The following is a 9058-nucleotide window of genomic DNA, read 5'->3' on the forward strand; positions in this document are numbered from 1 at the left end:
TGAACACTTAATGCATAGTTGTTTCCCTTGATATTAACTTACTTTTACCATCAGTCTTATTATTTAAATGCTGAGTACTGGCTTTAAAGTCCCACTTCTACAATCAACTTTACTGAGATTAGCTCAAACTTTCTTTTGTCATGGTGAAGTGATTACTCAAAATCTCTACCTCTACTTTTTTTTTTTAAATCTCTGAAATGCTTTAATTGTATAGCGTGTGCACATACTTAGTAGACTTAATAAAAAGCATTTTAATGTAATATTTACTTACATGAATAATTCTATTGTGGTTACATAAGATAATGATCTTATTCTAGGTAAAGGCACACTGAAAAAAAAAAGCTTCAAGATGCAATTTACAACTTAGTTTCAAATACAGCCCAAGTGATAATGAGATACAATATTAATAAATCTGAGTCAATAAAGTATAGGTTTGTTTTTTTGTTTTGTTTTTTGTTCTTTTTATTTATTTATTTATTTATTTTACAAATAGTTTATTGTCAAGTTGATTTCCATATAACACCCAGTGCTCATCCCCAAAAGTGCCCTACTCCATGCCCATCTCCCCCCTTTTCCCCCCACCCATCAGTCCTCAGTTTGTTCTCAGCATTCAAGAGTCTCTCATGGTTTGCCTCTCTCCCTCTCCCTCACTATTTCCCCCCTTCTTCTCTCCCATGGTCCTCCATTAAGTTCCTCCTATACATGCAAACATATATTTGTCCTTCTCTGCCTGACTTATTTCGCTAAGCATAACACCCTCAAGATCCATCCATATTGCTACACATGGCCAGATTTCATTGTTTCTCATTGCCATGTAGTATTCCATTGTATAGACAAACCACATCTTCTTGATCCATTTGTCTGTTGATGGACACTTAAGCTCTTTCCATGTTTTGGCTTTTGTTGAGAGTGCTGCTATGAACATTGGGGTACATGTGTTCCTATGCATCAGCACTCCTATATCCCTTGGGTAACTTCCTAGCAGTGCTATTGCTGGGTCATACGGGAGTTTTGTTGTTAATTTTTCGTCTACCTCTACCTTTCTTGATCTGTAGAATGGGGGTAGAAGTGACCTAGTCCCCAGGAGCCCTGGTGCATTAAGTGTGATTATGCATATAGAGTCTTTAGAATGGCTCCAGTTAAATGACCACTCAATGAATGTCAGTCATATCACCTTATCAACTACCAGTAGGTTTTCTCGCCTTCAGTCCCCCCCACCCCCAGTCCTAAATGGCCAGTCCTAAATGGCTCTATAAATTGTTTCAAATAAATTATCATAAGTCCAAATTCACACATCTGGCTTTAAAAAGTTGAATGTCTCCTCACTATCCGTACAAGAAATATCCATACAATAATATACTAGTTTTTAAATTTTTTTTAATGTTTTATTTATTTCTGAGAGAGAGACAGCATGAGCAGGGGAGGGTCAAGAGAGAGGGAGACACAGAATCTGAAGCAGGCTCCAAGCTCTGAGCTGGCTGTCAGCACAAAGCCCGATGCAGGGCTCGAACCCACAAACCATGAGATCATAACCTGAGCTGAAGTCCGACGCTTCACTGACTGAGCCACCCAGGTGCCCCAAATAAAATACTAGCTTTTTTCCTTGGTTAGGAGGCCTTCCCCACTCTCCATCTGCTTCCCCACTGCTGGCCTCCACAGGCTTCTGCCTTAGCCAGAAAGTTTTCTCATCATCTCTTTCCTGCCCTGTTGCCCAATTTTTAAATTTTGTTTTGACTGATGCGGGGTTTGGTCCTTTTTGTCCATTCCAATCTTCAGCTAGTCTGGCCATGACTCGGCAGGATCTGGAGTCCCCCTCATGATAGGCACCCAGTCAATGTCTGCTGGTGCTCTTGAAACAAGAGGAGAAAATGCTGTAGGACCCACAAAGCATGGTGGAAATTGAAGGTGTTAATCAAAACGTTGCTTTTGGGCACCTGAAGGATTCAGATGCGTAAGCGTCCAACTCTTTTTTTTTTTAATATTTATTTATATTTGAGAGAGAGAGAGCACAAGCAGGGGAGGATTAGAGAGAAAGGGAGACAGAATCCAAAGCAAGCTCCAGGCTCCAAGCTGTTAGCACAGAGCCCAACGCAGAACTGGAACTCACGAACTGTGAGATCATGACCTGAGCTGAATTCAGACACTAACCAACTGAGCCACCCAGGTGCCCCAGTAAGTGTCCAACTCTTACTTAGGTCTTGATATCAAGGTCATGAGTTCAAGCCTCACACTGGGCTCCACAATGCGCTTGAAGCCTACTTAATAAAAAATGCTGTTTTACATAGATTATTCACCAACATCTTGATGAAAGCGGTCTGAAGTACAACAGTGGATCCAGGATTCTCACAGGTGATTGAGCTTTTCTCCCTGGCCTTTGTCACTGAGTGAATCTTAAATGTTTGGTTTGTGGGGTCTCTAGCTTAATATGAATCCTAGGAATAATGTGTGCTCAGCTCTCCTGGAGGAACTACTGGGGGAAGGGGAGGAGGAGGAACACTCTTTAAAAAGCTTTGGACCAACTTCATAAGCAACAGTTTCTAAGATAAAAATGCACACATTTTCCAGGCTCCTCCAATGTCAGTACCCAAGTGAATCCTAAAACTTCATAACTAGATTGTATCAGCCTTTGCATACCTTGATTTCTGGATTTAAGCCAGCTTTAACCAAAGAAAACACCAGTAGATTTCCTACTGTGCTTTCAAAAGTCAGGACTGAGGGGCACCTGGGTGACTCAGTCAGTTAAGCATCTGGCCTTAGCCTAGGTCATGATCTCCTGGTACATTAGTTCGAGCCCCGAGTCGGACTCTGTGCTGACAGCTCAGAGCCTGTATCCTGCTTAGCATTCTGTGTCTCCCTCTCTCTCTGTACCTCTCCACTTGTGCTCTTTCTCTCTCTCAAAAATAAACATTAAACATATTTTTTAAGTCAGGATTGGGGATATTCCCAATGTCTGTGAGAGGAATCTAAAATCATCTGCACATAGCTCCCACTACATTTGGCCACACAACCAGTGTGTGTTTGCTTTTCACCCAGTCAAACAATGACATTTCATCATCAAGGAGAACTAATTTTCTGGCATTTCAATCGGTAGCATCAATGAAAGTGGGAAGAGTCTGTTTTGGATAGTTCTATATTATAATTCTGCAGAGCACTTTTAAGGTTTTATGTCTTGCCAGGCCAATGAAACCTGTTGAAGCAACGATCTGTATCTGGAGATTTTGTTGAAAAGGACATTTTTAATTATTTTTTCTTTGACTTTGTGTTTTGAAATTATTTTAGACTTTCAGAAAGTTGCAAAAATAGCTAAGAGTTTCCATCTGCCCCATTCCACCCCCCCCACCTAGATTCCCCTGAGGTTAGCCTGTTACATAATCATAGAATGACCAGCAAAACCAAGAAATTAACACTGGAACAACAGTCCCAACTACAGACATTTGGATTTATCAGGTTTGCTCATTCAGACTGACTCCAGGATCCCACTTTCCATTTAGTTGGGCAGTTGCTCAGTCTTCTGTTGTCATTCATGACCTTGACAGTTTTATTTTTTTATCATTTTGTTGTATTTTAGTTTTATTTTTTTGCAGAGCACAAGTGGGGGAGGGATAGAGAGAGGGGAACAGAGGATCTGAAGGAGGCTTTGTGCTGACAGGATGACAGTACTGAGTCTGACGTGGAGCTCAAACTCATGAACTGTGAGAACATGACCTGAGCCAAAGTCAGATGCTTAACCCACTTAGCCACCCAGGTGCCCCTCATGACTTTGACACTTTTAGAGAGCACTGGTCAATTACCTTGTAAATGTCTCCATTCCAGTTGTCTGATATTTTCTCATGATATTGTAATTGTGCGTTTGGGGTAAGAATACCAGAGAAGTGGGGGTCCTCTCAGTGCATGATGTCAGGGGTACATGATGTTGATGTTTCTTATCACTGGTAATATTAACCCTCATCATTTGGATAAGGTGGTGTCCGCCTGGTTTTTCCACTGTAAGGTTAGTATTTTCCCCTTTGTCACTAACAAATATCTTAGACCATGCAGATATCCTATTTCTCTTTAAACTTTTGTCCTCTCTTGTTGGGATAAGCACTGGGTGTTGTATGTAAGCAATGAACCACCAGAATCTACCCCAAAAACCAAGAGCACACTTTACACACTGTATGTTAGCTAGTTTGACAATAAATTATATTTTAAAATAAAAATAAATAAATAAATAAACTTTTGTCCTCTGATTTTGGCATCCAGCAAGGGGATTATTGGGGTGACTTACCTTTCATAATTGTTACTGGGGTGACTTAGTGGAGATTTTGTATTTCCCTCATTCACAGGGACACTTTTGAATAGATATGCAGACTTCAAAACAAAGTTCATGTATTTGGGAATTTCTTCCCAGTACTAACTTCCAAAGATATTAAAAGCTATCTCTAGCGTCTGCTCTGGGTATCTATTCCCCTCCTCTTACTCCAATTGTGATTTCTCACAGTGGAAGTTTGGTCTCATTAAATCAAAGGTAACTTCAAAAATTAAATGCTACAAAAATGACATTATGAATGGGGTGTGGGGCATAGAAGGAAGCAGAAGTGTTGATACTAAGCAACTGATCCTAGGACCCTCACCTCTCCACCCCATTTTTATATGTTCTTAGGAAGCAGACACAATTTTTTTTAAAAAGTAAATTTAAAATGTGCTGGTTGGTAACAATAGAACTCCCCTATGACCCAGCAATAGCACTGCTAGGAAGTTACCCAAGGGATACAGAAATGCTGAGGCATAGGAACACATGTACCCCAATGTTCATAGCAGCACTCTCCACAATAGCTAAAACATGGAAAGAGCCTAAGTGTCCATCAACAGATGAATGGATCAAGAAGATGTGGTTTCTCTATACCATGGAATACTACATGGCAATGAGAAACCATGAAATCTGGCCATGTGTAGCAACCTGGATGGACCTTGAGGGTGTTATGCTGAGCGAAATAAGTCAGGCAGAGAAGGACAAATATCATATGTTTGCACGTATAGGAGGATTAGGAGGAACTTGACGGAGGAACAAGGGGGAGAAGAAGGGCGGAAATGGTGGGGGAAAGGGAGAGAGGCAAACCATGAGAGACTCTTGAATGCTGACAAAAACTGAGGACTGATGGATGTGGGGGGGAGAGGGGGATGGGCATGGAGGAGGGCACTTTGGGGATGAGCACTGAGTGTTATGTGGAAACTAATTTGACAATAAACTATTTGTAAAAAAAAAAATGTGCTGGTTGGTATTTCTTTTAGTGTTTATTAACTGGAAACTTCTTTCAAAGGATATAGCAGCTTGTCCTCAAAACAACTAAGAATGCACTACAGGTGGCCACAAACTTCTGCTTGTTTCCATGATAGCTCTGAATATTCATGTTCAAGTGGAATACTTTATTCTTTATTTGGTTTCAGAAACAAAACATGGTCAAGCGGTGAGAGTTGTTTGCCCAGAGATGTAAGGTAAAGCAATCTTCCACTCTAAAATGTAAAAGGCATTATAAGAAAGAACTTCTAACAAAGTCAAAGCTGTCCAAGACCTGAGTTACTCAAATTCCACAGGGAAAGTAAAGATGTCTGTGACTGTAGGAAGTAGACATTTGGAAACAAAGGAGATTGAGAAAAGGCTTGTTCAAAACATGATGTTCCAAGCTCAGTTGGGATCCAAAGTCTTGATTCTGAAGTAATCTTCTTGCTGTCACAATGATCCTTACCTGCCCGGGTGAGTTTCTTAACACCAAGGGGGAAGTGATGAGGTGCTGATTTAAACTCCAGCCTTGTGAAAGACTGTTTCTTTATTGTCTTTGTCATGAGAGGTGGTGAGGTCACAACGGGTCAAATTAGGTAACAACTGCTCATCACTCTTTAAAAGAAAATAAATTTTAATAATCATAGTTCACATTTGCTTACCATTTACTGTGGTCAGACACTGTTCTAAGTGCTTTGTATGAATGAAGTCATTTAATCTTTACAACATCCCTAGATGGTAGGTATCATGCAGTGCACTCATTTTATAGATGGGAAGACCACATCTTGGGAAGGTTTAAGCTACTTGCCTGAAATTGCACAGTAAGAGGCAGACCTGGGATTCAAGCCCATACTATCTGGAATCAGTGCTGGTACCTTAAATTCCAGCTCTTCTGGCTACAAAATAAGTGGCTCACAGGTGGTATCATATAAAAGGGAAATAAAGAATGAAATCTGGTCATTTGTAGCAACATGGATGGAGCTTGAGGGTGTTATGCTGAGCAAAATAAGTCAGGCAGAGAAGGACAGACACCATATGTTTGCACATATAGGTGGATTAGGAGGAAGCTAACAGAAGACCATGAGGGAGAAGAAGGGGAAAAATAGTTGGGGAGAGGGATGGAGGCAAACCATGAGACACTCTTGAATGCTGAGAACAAACTGAGGGCTGATGGGGATGGGGGAGAGAGGAAGGGGGATGATGGGCATGGAGGAGGGCACTTGTTGGGATGAGCACTGGGTATTATATGGAAACCAACTTGACAATAAACTATTTAAGAAAAATAAATAAATAAAAATACTGTTACATAGAAAAAAATAAAAATAAAAGGGAAATGGCATCTTTCATAATGTGAGATGTCAGAGTGGATGCTTGGGGAAAAAGCACCACTAGCACCATCTATGACTCAAGAGTCCAATCTTAGGTGTTACAATTATATCTCATAAGCATTATACATGCCTATCAGACAGCTCCTCTGGGCCACGCTGAAGGCATGAAGGAAAGATGCACTTTCATACTTGGTGCAGGCTTATCTGAAACATAGCTCCACCCCCACCTTCCACCAGGAAGGGGCATGGGATCAGACAAGATGGATTTGTCATCAGCACTCTGTATTCCAGCTAGCTCCAGACAAAGCCAATATCAGGTAACATGATGGCTCTTTTATTTATTTATTTATTTATTTATTTATTTATTTATTTAAATGTTTATTTATTTTTGAGAGAGAGACACAGAGAGTGAGCAGAGAAGGGGCAGAGAGAGAGGGAGACACAGAATCAGAGGTAGGCTCCAGACTCTGAGCTGTTGGCACAGAGCCTGACACAGGGCTCAAACTCATAAACCAGAGATCATGACCTAAGCCAAATTAAGACCCTCAACCAACTGAGTCACCCAGGTGCCCCAAAATGATGGCTCTTTTAATGAAAGTAAACCCCAAAGCAGGCAAAAGGTCTTGAGTAATTATAAACAAGAATAGGTCAAAGCAATGCTACTACAAGGAATATGTATTCTTTTTTAAATTTTTTAAAATTTATTTATTTATTTTGAGAGAGACAGAGCACAAGTTGAGGAGGGGCAAAGAGAGAATCCCAAGCAGGCTCCACACTGTCAGAATGGAGCCCAACATGGGACTCGAACTTAGGAACCGTGAGATAATGATCTGAGCCGAAATGAAGAGTTGAGTGCTTAACCAACTGAGCCATGCAGGTGTCCCAAGAACATGTATTCTTTACATAAAACTGGAGTCTTTGGAAGAAAATGAACAGCCCCAGATGCGAGTAGGTATGTTTTCTCATAGGTGAAATCAGGGGGGAGCAGAGCTGCAGCCCCAGTGTGGAGGAGCGGAAATGGGAAGGGCAGTGTCCACTGCATGTCCCTAGTACCATGGGACCACTGCCTGGGGCCCCCTCACTCTCAGGAGCAGCAGAGCCCCAGGCAAGGAAAACTCCACCAACAACCTACTACTGAAGGAGCTGCTAGAGTTTGAAAGAAAGAAGGAATTGAAGTCTAAGGGCGTAAACATCCTAACTGGAGAGGGGAGACTAGACAGCAGTTAAAGGAGGAAAAGGAGCATGTGAGGAGAGAGTTGCCCTGCCCTACCTTCCAAAGGGCCATATCAATATCACCTATATTTGCATTCATATTTCTTACAAAGTTTTATTTCCCCCAGAGTAGCGGCTTTCTGCGTGTAAGGGAAAAGCCAGTATCATTGAATTAAGTCATATTATATACAGAACATTCCACCACAGAGAGATGCCAGCTCTGTGCAAGAACCTGTCCCTGGCCTGATCATATGCCACACCCGCAGCTCTTTCTGCTTTTCATGGGCTTCTTTTCATTATCTACATTAACCCCAATTTCTTTACACTGTCTTTCACATGCACAGGGTCACCAGTAGCTTTTGGGTTTGGGTTTGGAGGAGTGGGTTAGGGCAATCCAGTGACATTCTTTGTATGTGTGATCAATTTCTAGTTCAAGTGTTCTGGTCACCTATTCCTAGCATAACAAATCAGCCCAAAACTTAGTGGCACAAAAGACTGATCCTGCTCACAGTTTTTGAAGGTGAGGATTCAGACAGGGATCAGTACAGACAACTCATCTTTGCTCCTCAATGTCTGGAGCCGCAGCTGGTCCAAACTGGGATTGGAGCCAGTGGTGCTGGAGGACCTCTTCCAAGAGGGCTTCCATTGTTGATGGCTGTGAAGTCCGCTGTAGCACTAAGTCTGCAGGAGCACTTTGTAGATGGTCTCAAGGGCTCTTCCCTCTGGCTGCTTCTAAGATATTCTCTTGGTTGTTGGGATTTTGCAGGTCCACTACAATGTGTTTACGTGTGTTTTCTCTTCTATTTATCTCAGTAGACAAAGGTCACATTTTCTGTAGCTGTAAGTAAATATCTCTTGTCACTAGAAAGTTCTCAGGCACGATCTTCAGATACTGCCTCTAATTATCTCTTGTCTTTTTTGGACTTCTCATTAGATGTCTATTTTACCTACTCATTTTATCCTTCATGTCTCCTTTTCTCTTGTTCATAGTTTCTGTTTGTCTTTCTCTGCTAAATTTTGGGAAATTTCTTCAGCTCTATCTTATACTTTACTAAATTTTAATTAATTGTAAATTTGAGTTTAGCTCCTCCAATCAGTCTCCAGCGTTTTTTTTTCCCAACAAGTACATTTTTTATTTCTTTTTTTTAAATTAATTTTTAAAATTTATTTCTGAGAGAGAGAGAGAGCAAGTGAGCAGGGGAGGGTCAGAGAGAGAGGGAGACACAGAATCTGAAGCAGGCTCCAGGCTCTGAGCTAG

The sequence above is a fragment of the Hyaena hyaena genome, unplaced genomic scaffold, assembly GCF_003009895.1.
Source record: "Hyaena hyaena isolate Hyena2069 unplaced genomic scaffold, ASM300989v1 scaffold_1103, whole genome shotgun sequence".
In the NCBI taxonomy this organism is placed as follows: domain Eukaryota; kingdom Metazoa; phylum Chordata; class Mammalia; order Carnivora; family Hyaenidae; genus Hyaena; species Hyaena hyaena.